This window comes from Panulirus ornatus, chromosome 64, assembly GCF_036320965.1.
Source record: "Panulirus ornatus isolate Po-2019 chromosome 64, ASM3632096v1, whole genome shotgun sequence".
Classification (NCBI taxonomy): domain Eukaryota; kingdom Metazoa; phylum Arthropoda; class Malacostraca; order Decapoda; family Palinuridae; genus Panulirus; species Panulirus ornatus.
In genome coordinates this window covers 20,750,413-20,775,655 of record NC_092287.1, presented here as the reverse complement: position 1 = coordinate 20,775,655, position 25,243 = coordinate 20,750,413, and the positions used below count along the sequence as shown (strand labels likewise).

At 42.0% G+C, this 25,243-nt stretch overlaps 1 protein-coding gene and 1 long non-coding RNA gene across 13 annotated transcripts in view; both read right to left on the bottom strand.

The window, feature by feature from the left end:
- LOC139746178 (putative neural-cadherin 2) overlaps positions 1-25,243 on the bottom strand; it is a 760,037-nt gene that overhangs the window by 220,801 nt on the left and 513,993 nt on the right. The window contains exons 18-25 of one of the 12 annotated variants that reach the window (XR_011712089.1): positions 24,374-24,661; positions 22,087-22,254; positions 21,644-21,792; positions 19,994-20,336; positions 19,479-19,724; positions 18,828-19,190; positions 18,028-18,368; positions 16,177-16,315 (exon numbers count right to left, since the gene is read on the bottom strand). The exons of the other annotated variants lie outside the window; for them this stretch is intronic. The gene's annotated coding sequence lies outside the window, so the exon portion shown is untranslated. Of the gene's footprint in view, positions 1-16,176; positions 16,316-18,027; positions 18,369-18,827; positions 19,191-19,478; positions 19,725-19,993; positions 20,337-21,643; positions 21,793-22,086; positions 22,255-24,373; positions 24,662-25,243 lie in introns of those variants that run through there. 12 annotated transcript variants of the gene reach the window in all.
- LOC139746182 (uncharacterized) lies at positions 605-5,338 on the bottom strand. Its single transcript, XR_011712093.1, has 2 exons — positions 5,187-5,338; positions 605-2,899 (listed from the first exon to the last, which is right to left on the bottom strand). It is a non-coding gene; the product is annotated as an uncharacterized lncRNA (long non-coding RNA).

Below are 25,243 nucleotides of genomic sequence, written 5' to 3'. Positions count from 1 at the left end.
TCATATGACTTCTCTTTTGTATGAATATGCATGTGCTGTGCTAGATTGCTCCTGTCATAAAAGGTCTTTTGACAATAAGAACATTCATATGTCTTCTCTCTTGTATGAATATTCACATGCCGCACTAAATCTCTCTTCCAAGAGAAGGCCTTTTCACAATAAGGACATTCATATGGCTTTTCTCCAGTGTGAATAGCAATGTGGTCTCCTAAATGGCTCCTGTGGTAAAAGACCTTTTGGCAATGTAAACATTGATATGACTTCTCTCTTGTATGAATATTCATGTGTTGCACTAAGTCACCCTTCCTGAAAAATTCTTTTTGGCAATGTGAACACTCATATGTCTTCTCTCTTGTATGAATATTCATGTGCTGCACTAAAGCAGTCTTGAAGGTGAAGGTCTTTTGGCACTGAGAACATTCATATGACTTCTCTCTTGTATGAATATTCATGTGTTGTGCTAAATTGCTCCTATCGTAAAAGGTCTTTCGGCAATGTGGGCATACATATGTCTTCTCTCTAGTATGAACATTCATGTGCTGCACTAAGTCATTCCTCCTTGAGAAACTTTTCTGGCAATGTGAACATTCATATTTCTTCTCTCTTGTATGAAGATTCATGTGTTGCACTAACGCAGTGTTGCAGGAGAGTGTCTTCTGGCACTCTGAACATTCATATGACTTCTCTTTTATATGAGTATTCATGTGGTTTGCTAAATTGCTCCTATCGTAAAAGGTCTTTTGGCAATGTGAACATTCGTATGTTTTTTCTCTTGTGTGAATGTTCATATGTCGCATCAGAGCACTCTTCCAGAAGAAAGTCTTCAGGCACTGTGAACAGTCATATGATTTCTCCCTAGTATGAATATTCAAGTGCTTCACTAAAGCACTCCTGCAAGAGAAGGTCTTTTGGCAATGTGAACATTCATATAACTTCTCTCTAGTATGAATATTAATGTGTCGTGCTAAATTGCTCCTATCATTAAAGGTCTTTTGGCACTTGGAACATTCGTATGACTTCCCTCTAGTGTGAATATTCATATTTCTTGTTAAATTGCTTCTATGGTAAAAGGTCTTTTAATAATAGGAGCATTCATGTGCCTTCTCTCTTGTATGAATATTCCTGCGCAAAAGTTCTTTTGAATGAGTGACGATCCATATAAATTCTCTTGTATGAAGATCTATGTGCCACACAAAACTGATTCTATGGTAGGTCTTTGGCAATGTGAACATTTAAGTCTTCACCCTTGTATGAATAATCATATGCTGCACTTAAGAACTATTCATAGAGAAGGAATTTTTGCAGTGAACATTTGTACGACTTGACTCTGTCTCAGAATTCATGAGCCAGGCAAAACACTCCTATTGCAGATGGTACATTGGCAATGAGAACATTCATATACCTTCTCTCTTGTATCACGGAATCTTTATCATATTAAGAGTATTCATATGGCTTCTCTCCTCTGTGAAGTGTATTCATTTTTCAAAAGTCAAATTGTTTGGCAAAACCTTTTTGACAAATCTGAAACTTAAAAAGTTTCTTAGGTGTGTGTGCTTACCATATGCCTTTCAAAGTTACAATTCTTTAGGAACTATGTCACATAGTGGATATGCCATTCATTCATCCCCCATGATGCAGCCTTGTCTACCGCTTCAGCCTATGACACCCACAGATGACCGGTGATTAAACATAAAAGGTGGTATGAATGATCTTGGCTGGTGTAGTGGGTGTGTTTTGCATGACAAGATTGATGTTGTGCACTAATCAAGATCCATGGTCAATTGTACCAAGATAAACCACTCAAGATCAGTGAATGGTAAAGAGTGTCTGTTTGAAGTGTGCCTTCTCCAAGTAAATATTTCGGTCCCTTTTATACTCACATCCTGAAATGCTACAACCCACTCCAAGCAAGGCATTTCCTGTTATTTCCAATCTACATTACACCCAACTTAAATTACCTGTTAAAGAATAAATTCTATATTTCCTCTGTATACTCTTCATTTGACTGCATAATTACTTACAACGCAAGCCCCCTACTTACATCTGTTTTTGACCATTACCATCACCAGCACATTTTCATCATATATCCTCCATTTGCCTTTTAGGCATAATTATTTACATCTTACAACTCTCTATACATGATGCACCGTACCAGAAATCATGCTAATACCTTTAAAGCGAAACACTTTGACACTGGCAGCAAATCTCTAATAATTATACTAAAAAATTGTCGTAATTTACATTTACACTTTTGTGAGTTGTGTATCAGTAAAACATAAATTACTGCATAAGTTTGGTATCTCAGTTTTTATATATACATTATGAGCAGTTTAACTGTGCTTAGTATTAACTTCATAATCCTTATCATAGAGAAATCTAGGTAACTATAATTCAATTCTAAGAAGTATTTTAAAATGTAATTGCATTTAACATTAACAACAATCCTTAACATAAAGATTTATGACTAACGATAACCAATTTTGATGAACATCATCAAGTTTGATTGTATTCAAAATTAAATGCCATCCTTCTTATAATCAGGCAAATCTTTTCCTCAGATTAATTCTCATTCGGTTTCTGTTATTATTTACTCCTTAAGTCACTATCAATTTACTATTCTTATAACTGCTGTGCCTGTTGCCTTTGTTATGACTGTTGCTATGTACTCTTACTGTCAGTAATGATCTTCAGTTGCTTCTATTGTTTTTGGTGCTCTGATCATTTTAGATCATTTTAATGTTACTGCCTCTTTTCCTTTTATTTGATTGTACACTTGTTGTTTGCTGTTGTTGTATTGCTCATCATGATGCTACAACTGCTCTACTTCATTATTGTAGCAGCTTGCCAGTCAAGAAAGTTTGGTGGCACAATACTAAATTCTTGTGTTGAATACCACGACCTGCCAATGATAATACACATTAGCATTAATTGTTACATTAAGTATTAACGTTAGACCGAAATCAGTAGTCAAAAAAAATGCTCACAAAAAGACAACTCAGAACTTTAATGTACGATGACAACATTATGTGTGGATGCCATTCTTAACATCAGATGCTCTCTAATGAATATCCAATACTGATGATATATCCTGAACATCAATTGCTGATGATATAGAAAGAGCAAATCCTTAGAGTTAAATGCTACTGTTGCATATTTAAGAAAACTATAATATTACTAATTATATTTTCATACTTGATCGCCGTTTCCCATTAGTCAGGTAGTGCCAGAAACAGAGAAAAAAAGGCCACATTCACTCATATCCATTCGTTAGCTGTCATATGTAATGCACTGAAACCACAGCTTCCTATCTACAAAGTCTCCACACAACCTGGTACAATCTGACAGCACGTCAACCCAAGTATACAACATCATTACAATTTACTCTATCCCTCATACTCCTTACCTTCATACATTTTTAGGCCTGGATTGCTCAAAATATTTTTCACACCATCTTTCCATCACCAATTTGGTCTCCCTGTTCACCTTGTTCCCTTTACAAGTTATCAAATGACTACACCAACATCATTATCAAAACCTATAGGAATATAACTGAATGAAGGAAAAGAAAAAATAATACTGTAGAAATTTACAGACCAAGGCTGAACAGTTCTGAAAGTAACTACGATTAGAAAAAGTTAATAATGCCTTTAGAGACAACAGGGGTCATATGCATAAAGCTTCTTAGATTTTTGCTTATTCTTATTCTTAACTGAGCAAAAGACTTTAGTGTCACACTGGGTCAAAATATTGGTTTATTCTTTTTTGTTTTTTGAATGATAGAACTAACCATATCTTATAATACTGTTTCTATAAAGAAAATATATTCTATCATGCAAGATACTAAAGTTGGAAGTGAATAAAAAAGATTTTTATTTATCCCTTATTCCAAATGTTGTCACTGAATGGCGACTACACAATCCAAAAAGTAAACTCATCCAAGAGAGGGAGACACGATTCTTTCCAAGGCCTATGATAATCAAGCTATTATCACAAAATCATTTTTCTTCATAATGGCATCTATGTCCATGAGAAAGATAAATTCAAACTGGACCGAGGACGAAATCTTATTGTTAATGAATTTGGTTAAACAACATAAGAAAATTATATCCGGTAAATTCTCTAATGGGGTTACTTCCAGAATGAAAGTGAAAACGTAGCAGAGCATTACACAGCAAATAAATGCAGCATTCCCCTGCATTTCAAGAACTGTGTAACAAGTTCAGAAGAGGTATTACAACATTATATCCTCATTATATATGCATACATGATGCATACAAGAGCCATCATGAAGTAGAGCTACACTGGCAAAGTACTGTGTAATTATTAGTGCAAGGTGAGTCTTTAAAAAACAAAAGAAATGACACACAGGATAGCATTTTTCTGAAGACAAATCCCACATATCTAAAGGTTAAGCCACAAACAATGTTGAAAGGTTGCAAGTTATAATGTCTATAGTACTAAAACAAATTTTACCAAAAGAACTTATGAAAAAAAAATGGTATGATAATGAAATTGAACATTAAAGGAAAATATCAAAATTATTTCTTTAAACATTTTAGGAATCATTACATGTTTTTGATATATCTTTACGTACTTGTAGCAAAGTTACAAGGGATATAATATGGTCAGTTAACTTTTCACTCAGGGGAAGTACATACGTCATGAACACTCAAACGACATTAATATCAAATACGTATTCCGAAGTATAAATTTTTACTTATTTTTGCAAAATATAACTGATCTCTTATTTAATAATTCCCCACCATATTCTCCAGCACTTCATAACCGTTCTCACTAAAAAAAAATGTTTCTCATTGGGTATTTCTGTCATCACAACGAATTACAGAAATCACCACTAACATAAGTAGCCACTTTCCAGTGTCACTGCCGAGCTAAATTGGACTCCGACCTTACTTACCCCCAAAGAGGATAATTGAAATGGGTTTGTCTAATATATGCACTTAAGTGAGTAATGACACACAGTTTCAAGGCTCTCAATCTTATTCAATTACATCCACAATTCAGTGTACTTCTGTCATCCATTTGCTGGAAAACAAGGTATATCTCATCAAATACAAAATCAGCTGGCATTCCATTTACATTCGTCCGATTCTATAACATTCCAGTCAGCTTGAATTATATATTTCTTTCTTCGAATATAATTCTAAACTACTATTAGTCCTTACCTGGTTACCATTGCGTTGTGTGGTTTCCGCTTAAGACACGTTATACAATGCTACACCACTTTGTTAGAGCTGTCTGTACAGTTTTGGACATAAACCTCAACAACAACAAAAGTTGTTTACATTTAGTTAGTAGCAGCCGCAGCCGCTAGGGAGCAGCACCTCTCCACGGCTAACTTTACAGCGACTTAGCACTTTCCGCTCAGTACCTGCTAGGTCCTGGAGGCTGATTGTAGTGTGTTTAACATTTAATTCATTCCATGACAGTGACATATGATTAACAATAGCATTTGTTTTATTGCTCTGCGACGACTTTCGAGGTAGGAGAGAACAACAAAAATTACGTTATCCTGCAAGTTTACAATGGCACAGTAATAGCACATTAAACTTTTTCTCGTTTATAGTTACACATATAACGAATAGTACAGAGTTAATGAAGCAAGCATGTCAACCCTCAAGGAATTTTCATAAGTCTCACGATACTGATGGTCATCTCACACTCTAATAGCTAAACACGCTAAACTCAAAGAACTGTTTTTTTTTTCTTTCTCACATACCCCAAAGATCTTGTATTTGATACATAAAATCTTGTGTCCTGATTCAAGCAGGAGTAACTCCGAGGAGCAATCGGTATGGGGAGTGGGGGTTGCAAAGGGGTAGATTGCCAACTTCTCTTGAAGGCTTAAGATACGATGAATTATATACTCCAACAATTATTCTATCCCTTTTTTAGTCTTTTAAAAGGGAAAGTTCATCCCAAAACACTGACGTTTGTTATCAGTGAAATTTACTCTCGTTCCAAAAGTAATTCGTTTGAAGCGAAACCCTCTTCATTTTAAATAACAGCTAGTTTTATCTTATCAAATGTCATTAAATCATTTTCATTCAAACATGATGACCGTTCTCGTAATATATTTACGTCTATGCAACAATTGTCTTCAATTATATGACAGTGAGTAACATAAACGATCCAATTTAACAACCCAAAATCTCAAGAACATTAAAGTTTTCTTACATTTGATATTATGTTTTGGTCTTTATTCTTATCATTATCTTAGCTAGTTTGTAATTCACACCTCCCTCAACACCTTGACTAGGTTCTGAATACGTGTCTTGAGCCCTCACACCTCCCCCAAACCCTTGACTAGGTTCTGAATACGTGCCTTGAGCCCAGAAGTGATGTTTCTTATGTGCTGTTTCGACCAGTGATGTGTGGTACTGTAGAGTCTTCTGGTCTGATGTAAACGACTGTGATGTTTTGTTATTTTCATGACCTACTAAATATTCACCAGGCAGGACCTTTAGATGAACTACAAAAAAACTTCTGTCAGTGCTTCAGGACGCCGAGCTAAAACTTGTCTAGCAACATTAGACGTGTGGCCGGCAACTCCATAGGGCGCATAGCATAGCATACCCTTGGAACACCTGACTACACTAACGAACGTCTGGTAGCACTGCAGGCTCTCTCATCACAACGCCTGGCAGCGCCACAGGAAGTTATGGCAGCACACCAGGCTGTGTATATAGTGCTTCACGACACCTAGCAGTAATATTACAGGAAGTCTGACAGGACTTCTCTGACAACGCCAGAGGACATAGCGCTACAGAACGGTTAGCAGAGCTACAGGAAGTCCGGCAGTGCGATAAGATGTTCTCAAGCGCTACATAAGTCTGGCAGCGCTACATGGCATTCAGCATTGCTACAGGACATCTCTTTGTGCTACAGGACGATTTGCATTACTACAGGACGTACGGCAGTGCCAAAAGACATCTGGCAAAGCTACAGAACGGTTGGCAACCATACAGGACGTAATGGCAACGCTACAGCGCTTTAGGCAGAACTACAGGACGTACGGCAATGTTACAGGACTTCTGCTGAACTACAAGGCTTCTGAAAACGCTGAAAGGACGTCTGTCAGCACTGCAAGATATCTGGGAGTGATACAAGACGCCAAGAGACGCTACGACACGCGTGGACTTACTAAAGACGTCTGGCAGGGCAAAAAAAAGAAGAAAAATATGTCTGGCAACGCCACAGGTCAATCTTTTAGAACTACAGAGTATATCTGACAGCGTTTCCAATCATCTTACAGCATTGTATGATTCGTGACAGCACCGCAAGACCGTGTGGCAGCGCCGTAGGTCATCTAACACAACTACAGCACGTTTGTTAGTTAACTCAAGGGCGTCTGGAAGCACTACATCTGCCAAGTATCCATGATATCTACCAGCCTTACGAGACATCGAGCAGTACTGCAGGATGTCTGGCGGAGGTACAGGACCTCTGGCAGCACTAAAGGACTTGTAGCAGTCCTACAGGACGTATGACAACGGTACATGACGTTCAGCAACACTACATAACGTATGCCGGAGGTACAGGATATTTTGCATCGCTGGAAGACGTCTGGCAGTGCTACAGGACGTCTGGTAGAGCTACAGGATGTCTAGAAGTGTTACAGGACGTCTGGTAGAGCTACAGGATGTCTAGCAGTGCTACAAGGCGTTTACTAGCGCTACAGGGAGTAATGTAGCGCTGCTACTCGTTTGGCAGCGCTACAAGACGTCTGGAGCATTTCAGACGTCAAGCAACACTACAGGACGTCTGACATCATCACCTGACGTCTGACACAATGCAACTGAACGTCTCGCAACTCAACAGGACGTCTGACAGTGCCATACAGCGTTTAGCAGCATTACAGGACATCTGGCAGTTCTAAGAAACGTATGGCAGCGTTACACAGGACGTATGGCAGCGTTACAAGATGTATGGCAGAGTTACAGGACGCATGGCAGCGTTACAGGACGTGTGGCAGCGTTACAGGATGTAAGGCAACGTTACAGGACGTGTGGCAGCGTTACAGGATGTAAGGCAGCGTTACAGGATGTATGGCAGCGTTACAGGACGTCTGGCAGCGTTACAGGACGTCTGGCAGCGTTACAGGACGTACGGCAGCGTTACAGGACGTATGGCAGCGTTACTGGACGTCTGGCAGCGCCACAGGATACTTTCGGCGCTATAGAGCGTTTAGCAGAATTCCATGACGTTTGGCAGGGACGTAGGACGTCCAGCAGAGCTGCGGTACATTTGGCAAAGCTACAGGACGACTGGGAAGGTGACAGGTTGTCTTAATAGCTGGAGGCTTTGACCAGCTGAATGAGACAACATCCGCTGGCGGAGTCAAGAGGACGCTTTTTGATCTGGTTGTGTATGCCAACACGCCACACTTGTTCATTCTAGATCCTCACCTTCAGCTTGCACGCAGGTCATATTTTTTATTCCATTTACCCGTCCATTCTGCTTCCTTCGGCCAATTTCTGCTTGCCATCTGACTCTAAATACCCATTCTGCTTCCTTCGGCCAATTTCTGCTTGCCATCTGACTCTAAATACCCATTCTTTTCTTACAATCACTGAGATGAGACTCCACCTGGGCAGATCCGGTAACACACCTGGAGCAGATGAAACTCTCAGCTTTGGGTCGATTGTCATCTATTCAGGGTCGGTTAATAATAAGCTGTTCATAATCTATAATTTATTGATGTCATATAAATGTATAAACACCTTGGGATAAGTCTGCACAGTCAATGAGACAAATATTAAAATGCAAGGAAGAAGAAGAAGAAGAAGAAGAGGACGAGGAGGAGGAGGAAAAAGAAGAAGAAAATGAAACAGTAAAGGAGAGGAGATATCCTTCACTTGTTCTGTTTCGAAAGTGACAATTGTCCTCAGGTGACGTTATCTCCCGTTTCTATCACTGAGGTGTTGCTTTCACGATTTTTAAGACTCGACGAACGATCAGGAAGATTTTCGAGTAGGTCGAAAACTTTGCCATACTCAGGAACCAATGGATGACGGACAGCCTCTCTCAGGGACTTGAGCCTCAAGCCTGAAACACATCGAGTGAGGATTAATGAGGGCTATGTGAACATTAGCAGTGAGGGGGAGAGATACAAGAGGGGAACATGAGGGCATTTGGTCTCTGCAAGTCTGTCCAAATGACACCTTGTCTTGTGATTCTCCTCCTAACATGAAGGGATTTACCTCAACTTCCTCAACTCTCGCTCTTAATTAGTACAGACCATTTGTATAGTGTTACACTGACCTACAACCGTGGAAGTGAGTGATGCCGAGGGCGAGCCACCTTCCTCATACGCAGAGGTTCTGAGGTCGTCCTGAACTGCTGCTGCAGGAGGAGGAGGAGGAGGAAGAGGAGGAAGAAGAGCGTGTGTAGAACTCATCCCAGTGCCAATAACAGCCTGTTTACTTGTAGCCGGACACCTTACTGTGTTACCCGTCGCTACATAGCATATAGCCGGGGTGGGACTCTCTCTCTGCTCCAGGGCCATGTTCGCAGTGGTAGCGACAGCTGCGACGGAGCATCTCTGAGGCTTCTTATTGTCTTGGTTCTCCGTGACTATCATGGTGGCCACTGGTAATTGCAGGTTGATGTCCCTGTTGGCCTCAAACTCACTCTCAAGGGCAGATGAACCAAGAGAGGTGACAATATGCTTCCTGCCTGAAATTACGATGACATTATATTACTTCTTCGTTGTGGTGGTAGTGGTGTAGATGGTGAGAAAAAAAAAACATGTAAATAAAACAGCTAAGCTAAAACTACACGTTGAAAAAATAAGACTGAGATTAAAGAAGTGAAATTACTCCTCTCTGTAGTATTTGGAATAGTGACTTTTATCCCACTCTGTACTGTACAAAGAATAGCAACAAAACTATTTACTGATATCTGCTGTTGTTGTTAAGGCTTTAAGGCTACATACAGCAATAACCTACAAAACATAAATTCAGTGTTAAGCTAATTGGCTGCTCTATCTTTGCTATGTGCTACAGACTTGACTGACCATCTACGCGTGTCCCCAAAATATCTGGAACTTTACACTAATTACAGATAATTCTTTAGATTGTGGATATGAATTTACCCAAACAATTTTAAAATAACTTATTTATACTCAGCCTGTGTGGAAGCCTGTGCTTACGTTGGTACACTGGACATAAGCACTTCTTGCATTATCAGTGTATGGACTAAGTTTATCAGTTATATATTCACACAAGCCTTATTTCCAAGCTCGTTCAGCTCTTCTCACCCATAACACTTCATCTTTACCTATAGCCTGCACAAACATTCACCCTCGCCTTCATCAAGCAAAGATCAGACATCTCACCAGCTGCCCTTCTCAGTACATTCACATTCAAGAGTCTTACTTTTGCATGCTAGCCAATCAGTATATAATCCATAAATGTTCGCTTACCATCCACCCTACTCATCCACGAATACTTCATGTATGTCCCTCCTTTTTAAACCGGGTATTTTCAGTCGCCAGTCCTCTTGACGGCACACAACTTCATGAAGCTGTCACTATTTCCATTCACACTGGGCATTCCATGTCTCTCTCTGCCACTCGCCTTCATACCATCAACTGTCACATCACCCACTACTGAATTCAAGTCATCCATCTCTTAGAGCATTCATCTACCCTCCACAACCACTCTCCTCTCTTCTTCATTCCTATCGCTACCCGGTGCATAAGCATTAACAATTAACCATCTCTCATGATCCATCTTAATTTTTTACCCATTCTCAATCTATGACTCACTTCCCTAAACCTTTCCCCACTCATTCCCACAACCTCTACGAGAGAGGGGGAGATCACACCCACTCCGTAGCTCTCGTCATTATACTAACTCTTGGCTTTCCCTCGTGGACATTCCTAAGCCATTCTCTCCTCTTCCCCTTAATCCATCGTCCTAAGCACCTCTAATGTCACATTCAATTATAGCATTATGCCGGATGCTCTCCTGGGCAGTTTTAACGTTCTTTGGAGACACAGTGAATCGGTTACTCTTAGTCTGGCATGCAGTGAAAACAAGTGATGTGGAAGACTTCGACAACACATGATCTTGTTTATAACCTAACCGTCAGTGGATGTGGTGCGAGGTGAACCGTATCTCGGCTCTAGATGGGATACGACACGAAAAGTCTTTCTCTATCGCACTTTCTCCATCGCATCATTTTAGCATACTAGATAATTGATAAAATAAATACCTCAGTATATCCTGAAATGTAAAAAAAAGGAAATTGCTACTTTATACATGAGAATATGATGTTTTTTTACTCTGATCTGTCGCCACTACGAGCTCTTACGTGTCATAAGTCGAAGTTGTGCCCTAATCCTCCACTGTCGCAAGTGCGACACGTCGCAATGCGCGCCTTCGTAAATCGGGAGGTAGCTTTGTGGCAAATGAGACCAAAGCTTTCAATCACACTACGTCTATACCCAAAAGGCTTTCAGTGGGTCTAACTTCCTGTAATTTTTTCTGGCAAATGTCCCAATGACTTACGTATCGTTTGCCGTATGTCTTACATGACCGTAACATTCTATAAGACTTTCACACCCATGCACCTTCCTATTGATTTCTCCAAGCCACATAACCCTCTCACATCTTCCTTCTGCCCTCCTAATTCTCACTACGTTCTACCAGTTATTGACGTCGAATGCTGTTATTTTTACCATTTATTTACCTCTGTGCAATTCACCTATTTGCTACACAATTTCTGGACAATTTGGGTTACTCTGTAGTTAACTGACGTTCATTCATAAAAAAAAGTTTTATACTTGAAACTATATATTCTATTGACCAGTTTATTTACTAGTCTTTCGTGCTTTCTAAATGTTCTCTGAAAATCCTTTCGTTAATCATTCGTTCTAATCATTCATTCACTCCCTTCTGATACTTGAGACAACCAGTGCATACGTGTGACCAATAAGAGACAAGATTCAATAAATAATTAAGTGACTTTGGGTGACATTTTACCAGAAAACAATCACGAAAAATAAACTTGAAAAAAGAAAAATGTGTACTGCTCCGATGCACTGGAAGTAGCATGAGTAAAAATCATTCCACTGATACTTTTGCAGAAAAAAAAAAAGAGAATCGTCTTCATACCTTCAGAGGTGAGCGGAACCTCTTTGCTTTGCAATTTCGTCATGAGTGATTCCAGAAATATGTTCTCCTCCGTGGCTTCTGCTGCTGCTGGGCTGTGGTGACTGTCGATGACCACCTGCGAGTCTATAGAAGTCCCAAGGGTGGTGTTTGTAACCCCTTCCTTACCTCCTGGGCGAACAGCCAAGCTTCGCACTGCGCGAGAGCGTTGGAAGCGGATGTTGAGCAGCACACCAATCACCACTGTAAGGTATGAGTGAGGGCTTGGTTTACGACCCTATGTTTACAAACTGAAAGGGGAGAGAGAGGGTACGCGAGGAATGATGAAGAATGTGGGGGAAGGAGAAGATAAAGGAGAGGAAAGTAAAGAGATAGAGAGGAAAAAATTGGAAATGGGCTGACAAAGGGAAGGATATGAATCAAACCTATCCTATTTATCAAAAGGTATTTAGTTCTATATCTATATATTACCATTCATTTCTTCATCCTTTTCCGCAGTTTCCCCACATCCGTGAGGTAGCACTAGGAATAGTGCGAAGAAATGCCTTATCCGCTCACACTGTCTTTAGATGTCATGTGTAAGGCACCGAAACCACAGCTCCCTATCCACATCCAGACCCCACAGACCTTATATGTGGTTTTCTCCGGCTGCTACACATGCCCTGGTTCAGTCCATTGACAGCACGTCGCCCCCTGTATACCACATCGCTCAAATTCATTCTGTCCTGTGCATGCCTTTCACCTTCCTGCATTTTAGGTCTCGAGAACTTAAGAATACTTTCCACTCCATCCTTCCGTCTCCAATTTGGTCTCTCCTACTCCCTGTTCCCTCCACTTCTGCCACATATATCCTCTTTGTCAACCTTTTCTCATTCATTCTCACCATATATCCAAACCATATCAACACACCCTCTTCTGTTCTCTCTCTCTCTCTCTTTTTCTTCTCACACTTAAACATTTTTTCTCGCTCATTTCTTTTCATTTATCTTTTGTTCTTCTGCTAAATCTAAGCAGCTGGGGGATACCATACCAGTGTTGTGGATAAGGGAACTAATGCTTCGGTTCATTACACATGACTGTTAGGCAATGGATGCGAGAGAACAAGGCCTTTCCTTCGCCTTTTCCCGACGCTTCCTCTCCACAGCGGGAAACGGCGAACAAGTATGAAATATACATGTATATATATAACAAACAAAACAGTTTAAGGAACAGTTTGTGGCAGTGATGGCTCATCAGAATCACCAGGCAGATGATGATAATGCTAAACTTTCTGTTCCATTTACCAAGCATTTACAGAACATGGATAGAGCATGGAAATCAAGAAACTAGTTACCAACAGGTTACCAAGTAACTGAGGATACAGACTCGTCAATGACCACAGACATTTCACACACACACACACACACACACACCCATTAGGCACAAAGAAGGGTAACCCATGAGAACAAATGAGACAAGAGTGTGCAAAAGAAAACAAACCCATTAGCTCAAAAAACCCATTAGCTCAAACAACCCATTAGCTCAAACAACCCATTAGCTTAAACAACCCATTAGCTCAAACAACCCATTAGCTTAAACAACCCATTTGCTCAAACAACCCATTAGCTTAAACAACCCATTAGCTTAAACAACCCATTAGCTTAAACAACCCATTAGCTCAAACAACCCATTAGCTTAAACAACCCATTAGCTCAAACAACCCATTAGCTCAAACAACCCATTAGCTTAAACAACCCATTAGCTCAAACAACCCATTAGCTCAAACAACCCATTAGCTCAAACAACCCATTAGCTTAAACAACCCATTAGCTCAAACAACCCATTAGCTTAAACAACCCATTAGCTCAAACAACCCATTAGCTCAAACAACCCATTAGCTTAAACAACCCATTAGCTCAAACAACCCATTAGCTTAAACAACCCATTAGCTCAAACAACCCATTAGCTCAAACAACCCATTAGCTTAAACAACCCATTAGCTTAAACAACCCATTAGCTCAAACAACCCATTAGCTTAAACAACCCATTAGCTTAAACAACCCATTAGCTTAAACAACCCATTAGCTCAAACAACCCATTAGCTAAACAACCCATTAGCTCAAACAACCCATTAGCTCAAACAACCCATTAGCTTAAACAACCCATTAGCTCAAACAACCCATTAGCTCAAACAACCCATTAGCTCAAACAACCCATTAGCTTAAACAACCCATTAGCTCAAACAACCCATTAGCTCAAACAACCCATTAGCTCAAACAACTCATTAGCTTAAACAACCCATTAGCTTAAACAACCCATTAGCTTAAACAACCCATTAGCTTAAACAACCCATTAGCTTAAACAACCCATTAGCTCAAACAACCTATTAGCTCAAACAACCCATTAGCTTAAACAACCCATTAGCTCAAACAACCCATTAGCTCAAACAACCCATTAGCTCAAACAACCCATTAGCTCAAAAAAAATCATCATCACCTCTCATTATCTATTATAATAGATACATACCAATCACGAGTATAAAAAGAGCAATAGCTGTTATGGCTAGAGGTGCAGTCAGAGGGTGGAGGTCGATGGAGACTCGCTCCCACTGACAATGCTCGCCCATATGGAAGGGGCCACAGGTGCAGATGTAACCCGGTTTTAGGTTGTGGCATGTACCACCGTGCAGACACGGGTGGTATACACACTCGTCAACGTCACGGCAGGAGAGACCCACTAGCTGCTGGCCTGGCTCACAGCTGCAGAGAGAGAAGAAGAGAGAAGATGAGAGAGAGAGAGAGAGAGAGAGAGAGAGAGAGAGAGAGAGAGAGAGAGAGAGAGAGAGAGAGAGAGAGAGAGAGAGAGAGAGTGTTAATGGAAAGCTTGTAATGTAAACGGATTATTCAACATCAGGTCGTTCATTGTAAAAAAAAAAAATATCATGTAAATCTCTTAGTTTTTTTTTTGAAGTTTAGGGTATTTACCAACACAGATGAACTGGTTATTTACATATTCCTATAGCGAGTTGTGTATGGCATTTTGGTGATGGCGACTGTCATTTGTATAGACATTATGTGGACTTAGACTCTTCTAATAGATGAATGACACACACACACACACACTGAAATGCCCCGAGAAATACTATACAACTGCCATCCTAACTCGAAGTCTCAAACACCAGACGAGCACGAATCCCTTTTCCCCTTCTATGTTCTGGCCATCACCCAACCTTAGATCGCTAAAGGCACGGGCCTGACACGTCCCAGGGCGCTTCAGACCCACAATGCACCGATGACAGTCAAGACATGGAACACTGACTGCTCACACGCCATGTACTCACACTCTTCCCCCAACACCACACAGACAAGCGCACATGGTCTCTATGTATTGGTTCCACCCGATGGCCCATTCCCGTCATCCTAAGTACAACGGGTTTCATAATGATAGAAGGAACTCCTAGGGCAAGAAGTCATTCGATATATTCAGAGAAGATAGAAATATGAAATCCAAACATGAAATGCATAAAGTGAACTATTCTATCTCGTGTCTTTGCTCTCTATAATGCCTGGATTTTTCGCCTTTGTTCTTTGTGAAACTTTCTGACACACAGGTTACTAACTTCTTTTCGCCGTCTCTGAAAATCTGCTACGATTTGAGGATTTTCTTTTTTTTTTTCACGCAATACCCTTAACCTCATATAATGTAGCTGAGCACAGTCTGTTTTACGAATATTCTTGGCAAAACTGCTTTTAACATACTTTCCTTTGTCTACGTCCTATTCTTGGCAAAACTCCTTTTAATATACTTTCCTTTGTCTACGTCCTATTCTTGGCAAAACTCCTTTTAATATACTTTCCTTTGTCTACGTCCTATTCTTGGCAAAACTCCTTTTTAGTATTATACTTTCCTTTCCCTTGTCTACGTCCTTTCTCTCTCTATTCCCATAATTGATCTTATTCGCATATCAATCTCTACCCACTTATAGAACTTGGTGCCTCCTCCTCACCTGCAAGTTGCATGTCTCCACGATCTATGACACGACAGAGGAGGGAAGCAGGTGGTGTTGGTGCAAAAGTCAGGTGTGGGACAACCTGGCTCTAGATTTTGTTGGCTGGTCACCTGACCCCAGCTGGTCCCATTTACGGAGGGGGGTATCGGGAGAGGGTGATCTGATACGCGCACATCATCTATGCAACCTGTAAGGGTTTAGATCACATACATATAGTATTACAGAGGTTATAAGAGGTGGGGAGTTGTTAGTGCTTATACATCTGGTGATGGGGAGGTGATGAGGAGGAAAAGGAAGCATTCTGGGAGGAAATGAGTTAGTACTTTGGCAGTTCTGATACAAGGGATCGAATCTGGGATTTAGAGTGTATGAGTGCGAGGGTAGGTGATGTGGGCGATATGGGGCGACTGGTTTTAAAGGAAACGGAGAAAAGCTGGTCGAGTTACGATGCTGGAAGAGGAGTGATGGCGAGGAATGCAAGAGAGAGGGGAAAAGAAAAATGCAAACACGGACGTTATGTGGGTCATGGGCATTATTGAAATCTGTGGTGACCGACAGGTGTGCAAAGGAAATACTGAAGGATCTAAACATGTTAAGATGGGCGGTAGTAGAATGTGTGATCGTATCTTGGTGAAGGCGAGACTGGAAGTTTGTTCTTGGGTGAAATGACATGTGTGTGTGTGAAAGAATGTGTGAAAGTGAGAGAGTCTGGAGAAATACAGACTGTGTGCAGAGATTCCAAGAAAGACTGAAAGAAGAATGGTATAAAGCAGAGAGCAAATGGAACAAGGGAGATGGAAGGGATCTTAGGAAGCAGAACTTAATTGTGTGAGTAAAATATGAGGTATGCGGAAGGTGGGATGAGAAAGAGCAGTGAGGGGTGGAGTGAATAATTCCTGATGAATGAGATAAGGGACATGTAATGAGAGCATCGGCAGGAAAGGTGTGCAATTGATTGAGAGGATTGCAACAGGAAGGGGCACTAAGTCAAGAAAAAGGCACAAGCTGAAAAAAAAGGACTTGCTATTCACACTTCTCTCTATGACACTGTCATTCCTTTAATGAAAAATTCATCTCCCTCACATATCAACTTTGGGCATTTCATTTCCGACAAATTCTCCTTTCCGTTAGACTCAGAGTTTTAAGATTCACATCCTTATAACTATGTCGGGATCTACACACTCATCTTTGCTCTTTCGGTATAGAGTGACCTCTAAATCCTCACGTACCTTAGTGCATCCGATGCCCTAATCACTTCTTCAACCCTATGACCCACTTCAATCAGTATGGTTCAATCCTCTGCCAAGTCTAATCCCACGTATCTAAAACACTTCTTGCAGGCGCTCCCCATTCAGAATTACTCTCAAACCATCCAGTCTCGCCCCCTTGCTAAGCCTCATTACCAGAGTTCTGTTCACATTAATGCTCAACTTTCACACACTCTTCTAAACTCTCACAAGCGTTTCTGCCACCAGAGCCGCGTCATCTACAAACAGCAGCTGACACGCTTACTTTTGTTACTCCTGCTCCTACCTCGCACCGAAAGAAAGTCATAAGTCTCTCTTATTACTGGATAAAAGATAAGACAGTACCATATCAAACAATAATGGACAGTCCCACCTGTTTCTTCACAGAAACCCATAAACGTCTAGTACGGTTTCAATCCATCTAATATTACTGATATGCTCAATAATTTTCACCACACAAATCTCATCTGTGTTCCAAAAAGAAATCAAGATTGTCAAGTAAGACGGTTAACAGTTTTCATCATTGAAATCCTTATTGTAATAAAAACTTTGAGTGGAGTCTCAATTATCAACTTCAACCAACAAAACTAAGTCTTGAAAATGGATACGCTAGTCACCTACTGTCACCACCATTAGTGGACTGGACACTCACTGTTTTGAAGGTCGCTATGAACTGACCCCAGACTGAGGCCCACAAACCCTGGAATGCCACCCACGGTAGTCCCGTACTTCGTATCAACATAGAGAGGCATGGGAGGTGAGGCGACAACAGGCCTTCATGTCTCCCAGACTGGTTGTGGTCACGAGGGAGGACAGCGTTTCGTTCCGTCGCCATCCATCTCCATCGTCCAGCGAGATGATCAAGTTATGTCCGTGGCGACTCACTCGTACAGTGTGCCACGAGCCATCCGCCAGTGGGACGCCCTCGAGACACACCTCCTGTGCCGTCCAATCCATCCCAGACACCAGGGCGCACGCCACACCGCCACGGAGCTGTCATGGGTGCAAATATAGTTCTCTGGTTACCATCACAATTAGCATCCTCAATCATGTAAACATATCATACGTATATCATCCCAAGGGATAGGGGGAGAAAGATTACTACCCACGCATCTCCTGCGTGTCGTAAAAGGCGACTAAAAGGGGCGGAAGAGGAGGAGGGCTGGAAATCTCCCCTCCCGCATTTCTTTCCAAAAAGAAAGAGCCAAATGAGAATCTCTTTGTTCCTTTATGGGCTTTATGGCTCAGTCATCTGTTCTGGATGCTTCCTCGTTCAGGTGGGATATGGCGAACAAGTATGAAAGAAAACGAATATATATATATACATATATATATATATATATATATATATATATATATATATATATATATATATATATATATATATATATATATATATAATGAGAGTATATGAGAGAATGTGAGAGTGAGGTGAAAAAAGTATGAGCTTACCTGTAGCTGCAAGGCACGAGATTGCTGGCTGGCAGCCACTTGCACCAAGAGGCCACTGGGGCGGCCACGCGCCCTCACACGCAACTGCAGAGACAGATCATACGGGTCTGGTGTGAAGGACAGTGCGACCTTCATGTAGGAGGCCTGGCCGAGGGACATTGGAACGGTGGGCATGGCACACTGAGGCCCTGCCCATCCCGGCAGACAGTCGCATCTGGGAGTATTGAGGCCATCAACACAATGGCCTCTTAGACCACAGGAACTCAACCTGGCCTCGCAAGAACTCTCCTGGGGTTTGCAGCTCTTTACACTCCCGCTGGAGTATGCTGGCTCGCCCAGATCAACCAGCTGAGGAACAGGATACTACAGAGTGTTCATCAAATGTGTGCTGGAGGTGAGCTGCCAACAAAATCAAGACGCGCTGGAAGACTTTCCAGTGTACTTCAGAAAAGAAATCCGATACAAGGAATATGAATGCATTGCCAAAGAGCTTGTAGCGCTTGAATTGGAAGCCGACAGAACTGAGCTGGTAAATACAAATATATAATACAATTGCTTATGCATATGCAAATGAATTCTATCTTCTGTTAAATATCATTCTTTTTTGAGGAAAGGAAACGAATGAAAGCAACATGCTGAGCAAGACTCTACCTCTCCATTAACCATGAGGTGAGAGATGCAACCATCGAAGGCCTGGTGCACCAGGGCACTGGACCATCCATAGTCAGCAGACTCCGGGTATGGATGAGCAAGACCGCCCACTTGCAACGGCGCTCGGCTGCCCAGACTCTCTGTCACCTGGGAGTCCATCCAGGGCGCTCTGGCGATGCAGTGGGCATCGGTAGTCGTGTTAGCGGCCCAACCACGCCCACACAGGTCAACCATTAAGGTCACCCCCTGCAGGAAGGGAATAAACACACACACAAAGAAACCATATATACAGGAAACTGGATGAACTGGACGAATCAAACTAAACCATTTGATTAAACCATCGTGCTCACATAAGGAGGCATAGGATGGCATTAAACCACCTGGAACTCTTTCCTTATTCACAGAGAAGTAAGGTACGTGTATCTGATGATATGGAGGACAGAAATGAGGAGAGATTGTATGTCTAGCCTTCGTTATCTGACTCAAAGAACACTTGAGATAAGTGAAGATATTACCTGAGCATTGAAGTGCAGGTGAAGTGTGTGCCAGCTCCCGGTGTTAACTGGGACGTCCACTTGTAGTTTAACTGGGCCTCTCGCTCCTTCTATGACCACCTGTGGCCGCCCATCCACCAGCTGTAACACCATCATGGGGGCGGGCGGGTAGCGTGGATGGGTTGTAAACGACAGCGGTCCAGAGTAGAGGATGATCGCCTGTGTCCGCCGAGTAAGGAGGCGTAAAGAGAGGGTGGTAGGGAGACAAGGAGGAAGAGGCCGGACCCAAACCCAGCCAGACCCTGTAAAGGTGCGGGCGAGAATCTTACACTGAGGTCCCCATGACTTGCCGGGACACACACACCTGCGAGAGAGAAACGTGGACAAAAGGCATTTAAGACGTTGAAACTTACATTATCATCGCAGTATCTTTGCTTCACACTGTATTACCTAAGAAGATTGTCTGTCCTGAGCTAAAAATAGGGAGCAAATGTGAGGTAATCTGTAAATTGAGAGTAGGACAGAGTATGAAAGGCATACTGCAGAAGATAGTTTAAGTAATGGGGCCCAAATAGTGTAAAAGTCTCTCTTGTATTGCAGAAAGAGGTAATCACAGATGACCAAATGAAGTCGAACTGTCGGGTTGTAACATCTTGCGTTCACTAGAGGAGTGGATAAAGAGGATAGAAAACGTGATTGAAACCCACAAGTTTACATGTGAAACGGACGATGCTAAGAATGATCAGTTCTTGCAAGCATCAGAGGAAGATCAAGAAGAGATTATGTGCATGATATTGAGGGAAAAACAATGAGAAAAGATGAAGATTTTCTTTTTTTTTCTACTGTAACGGAATTGTGGCTGGAGTGAATAACCTAAGTGATGCGTCTGAAAATGTAGACAGTATTTAGAAATTAAAAAAAAAAAGTTGTATGATCGTAAAGAATATTCAAGAGGCGGGACCCTTACGAGGGTCGAACTCCTTCCCCATACCATACAAATAGGTAATTTTACACACAGACACAAACGCACACACCCACACTCACATACACCCACATCCTTACATCCTCGATAAAGACTTTTCAGAGTTACCTGTTGCCGGTAACCATTCATTTTCCTCTCTTCCTACTCGCACACATGCCTTACATCCTCGATAAAGACATTTCAGAGTTACCTGTTGCCGGTAACCAATCACTTTCCTCTCTTCCTACTCGCACACATGCCTTACATCCTCGATAAAGACTTTTCTGAGTTGTTACCTGTTGCCGGTAACGATTCACTTTCCTCTCTTCCTACTCGCACACATGCCTTACATCCTCGATAAAGACTTTTCAGAGTTACCTGTTGCCGGTAACCAATCACTTTCCTCTCTTCCTACTCGCACACATGCCTTACATCCTCGATAAAGACTTTTCAGAGTTACCTGTTGCCGGTAACCAATCACTTTCCTCTCTTCCTACTCGCACACATGCCTTACATCCTCGATAAAGACTTTTCTGAGTTACCTGTTGCCGGTAACCATTCACTTTCCTCTCTTCCTACTCGCACACATGCCTTATAAGCATCCTCGATAAAGACTTTTCTGAGTTACCTGTTGCCGGTAACCATTCACTTTCCTCTCTTCCTACTCGCACACATGCCTTACATCCTCGATAAAGACATTTCAGAGTTACCTGTTGCCGGTATCCGTTCTCACGCAGCGGCCGCCGTTGAGGCAAGAAGTTGGGGTGCAGGTATCATCCCTGTAGCGTGGGAGGGTGTGGCAGTCATGGGCTCGCGCCAATCGCGGCGTCACCAGTGAGGTTAAGTTGGTGTCGACCACCTGAAAGAGGAGGGAGGAGCGAGGGTGTGCGAGGTTAGGTGGAAGAAACTAAGGAGGTGGGGGGTTTGGATAGAACAGCCTGGAGACCTTGAATGCTAAGGCCTCTCTCTCTCTCTCTCTGGAGTGTCGGGGTGTGTGTGTGTGTGTGTGTGTGTGTGTGTGTTTCCAAAGGGAACGAAACGTCAGAGATATAGCCACATCCACAGGTGTGTGTGTGTGTGTGTGTGTGTGTGTGTGTGTGTGTGTGTGTGTGTGTGTGTCCCATCCCAACAGAGGACCACTGAAAGGTATTACCTGTAATGGAAGTGATACAGATGCTAAGGATGCAACAGAGGATGGATTCTGTGGGGTCGTCTTGTCAGAGGGAGAGGACACAGAGAAGCTAGACATCGCCTCTCCGTTCTTGTCCTCAATGATATGCGTGTCTTCCACCGCCACCCGTAGGTTCATGATCTTCTCAAGCTGATGGATGTGAAGGAAATAAAATATCAGGCAAAGATTGAGGCTAGAACATCTGAAAACTAATGCTGATACTTGGAGTCAGTCCAGCATGAATCATGGTAAATCACCCAATAGTTTTAAGGGGCCTTTGAAATCAATATCTTTCATGAAAAGAACTAATTTCTTTCTTCTCTCAGTGACACGACTTTAATCATATTCATAACACAGGTCAAGCCTGCGTTTCTCTTTCACTATCAGACCTCTGAGTATAATATTTGTCATAGTTTTTTTTATTTCGCACCAAGGGGGGCGTCTGTACCTATCATTTTACACAACCAGCTACTCTTCGCCTCCTGGATCTTGTCTCCCAACGTTTGAAGCTTATAATACCTTTACCTTATATGACACTGCTTTAATGACGCGTGTATTTTTTTCCCGCTTATGTTGCCCCTCGAGTATGTTTACTTCTGCGAAAACTTAACATCCTGTCGCGAAGAGTTGATCTATCACACACACCCATGTCCCGATATCTTCCACTTCGGGGATTTCAATGTACACCAAGGAGAATGGTTTGGTTCGACTCAGGATGATTCTGGTGGAGTCGAAGCCCTTCATTATTCCCATTCTTAACAGTCTGGAATAAATAAACACGCAACACGAGTTCCTGTCACGACCACACAACCTATTCCTCCTCTTATTCTACTTTTGAATGGACGTTAGGGTTCCAATCACTACCTTATCTCTTACTTCTAATCAAACATATCATCCTCCTATTCACGTCCTTTGAAACTCTAACAATAGCATTTTGGGAGTTCTCATTGGTCATCTTTGCATAAGTTTTATACAAGCTTTCCATGAAACATTATCTGCTTCGCCGGGTGAGATGCCTCCAGCTGTGTTGACTATGCAGCGGAGGTTATCTTGAAAGGACTGAAGTTCTGTGACCGTTTTTCTCCCGAAACTTCATTCCAGTTATTTTCATCTAATGGCTCTTGTTCTAATGCCTCTCTCAATTGGAACAGCATGCATCCGGCACTGAAACTTTTATCCTTTTTAGTTTATCTTGCCTTCATTCTTGCTTGGAATTACTATATACCTTCATAAAAAGACAGTTTTGATTCGACTCATTCTATCGATAGATATTCTTACCCTAAACCAAAATTATCCCAGTAACTTCCGTAATTCAAGCTAGTTCTTCTTCTCCTCTTTTCCAAACTGATCCATCTATAGTTAACTCACTGACTAATTATACCGCCCGTTTTAGGTACTGGGAGAGGAAGTTTCCAAAGGAAACACTTCACGCCACACCTTGACAAATACTCCAGGTGAGATGTTGAAGGTTACGTCAAAAGATTTACCAAAAACTCCCGAGAGAGAGAGAGAGAGAGAGAGAGAGAGAGAGAGAGAGAGAGAGAGAGAGAGAGAGAGAGAGAGAGAGAGAGAGAGAGAGAGAGAGAGAGAGAGATTCTGAACAGGTCGGAAAAGAGAGGAAGATAGCCAAAAGATAGCCAAAGATTTACCAAAACTCCCGAGGGATAGAGAGAGAGAGAGAGAGAGAGAGAGAGAGAGAGAGAGAGAGAGAGAGAGAGAGAGAGAGAGAGAGAGAGAGAGAGAGAATCAGGTCGGAAAAGAGAGAAAGAGAGCCTGATCAAATTAGTTTTTTGGGGAGATCCATTTCGGTTAAGCACTGTTGATATACTGTTTAGACACGAACAAGAATACGCTTCCATATCATGATAGAAATTCTACTGCAACACAGGACACAGAAAGTTGTGAAGATCAGCGAAGATTGATGTATGAATAACTATATTCTCCCTCCCCTATATCAGACAGGCTGGATCCTGCTTTGTATATTCGAATACAGTTAGCAACACACACCAGGGAAACCATGAACTACTCCCTTAAACACGAGTACACAGAATATCTGATGAATTTGAAACTCTCGCCTAAGTTATCTCTCGCGAGTTTTATTCAGTGACGACAGAAGACTATCATATGGTGATTTTAGTTCACAGTTTTCTGTTACGGTGGGACAAATATTACACGTGTGTCAGAGAAGGAAACAAATGTCAAGATCAAATGTCTAAAGTGTCATGATGGTCCCACAAGGTCAAGGTCAGCATCTATTTAGGGTACTCACATACTGTAAGTGGAGGGCTAGCAACCCATGCAGTTTGATGGGGTCCATGAAACTCCCTCCCATTTGCTTCACGCTCAGCCACACGCATGCGCTGGGTGGCGCAGGAGGCGACAAGTCGGGGACACTAGGGCTGGTGGCGGCGTCTGGGGAAGAGGTTCTCAGTGGCGTTGGACCTGAGGTGGTGAGGGCTGGCAGGCCATAGACACTGACGATCTCCACAGCTTCGGCTTCCCTCCCAACCACCTTCGTCACAGCCTCCGCCAGGGTGCCCAGGCCTCCGCCACCGTGCTGAAATACACCACACGTGAGTGAAACTCCGTATGGCACGACCAGGGTATTCCACATATAAATGGAAGAGCCTCATAAGTGGAGAAGGGTTGTTAACCACTTCTCTTGAACATTATGATTAGTATTAACAACCCCGTTAGGGTAATCGCTATACAACACAAGCAGTTCTCTGTACTCACAGACCTAATGCCAACTGTGACTGGTATGGAGAACTCTGTGATCATTTACTCACACGAGTTATTCACGATTAAGAAGATATAGGTAGACAATACTCAGCACATTCAATACCTCTATGTTAAGCAATGAGAGGCGGCGGTGTTAGCATGATGTCACTACAAACTCCATTCCCTCGGGCCAGATAAAGGCATAAAGGTACGTAAATTATATGGGAACTAATTCTGTAAAAACGGGTTTCGATCCTCAGACGAGAGCAAAAGATAAGGACATTCGAACACCACCAGGTAGAAGTACTGTCCTGAGATTACAGTAAAATAAAACAAAACAAACGAACATCATTTCATATCACCAGATGATAAATCTAGACACAAATGCTGTATAGTTTACTACCAAGATGAGAGAGAG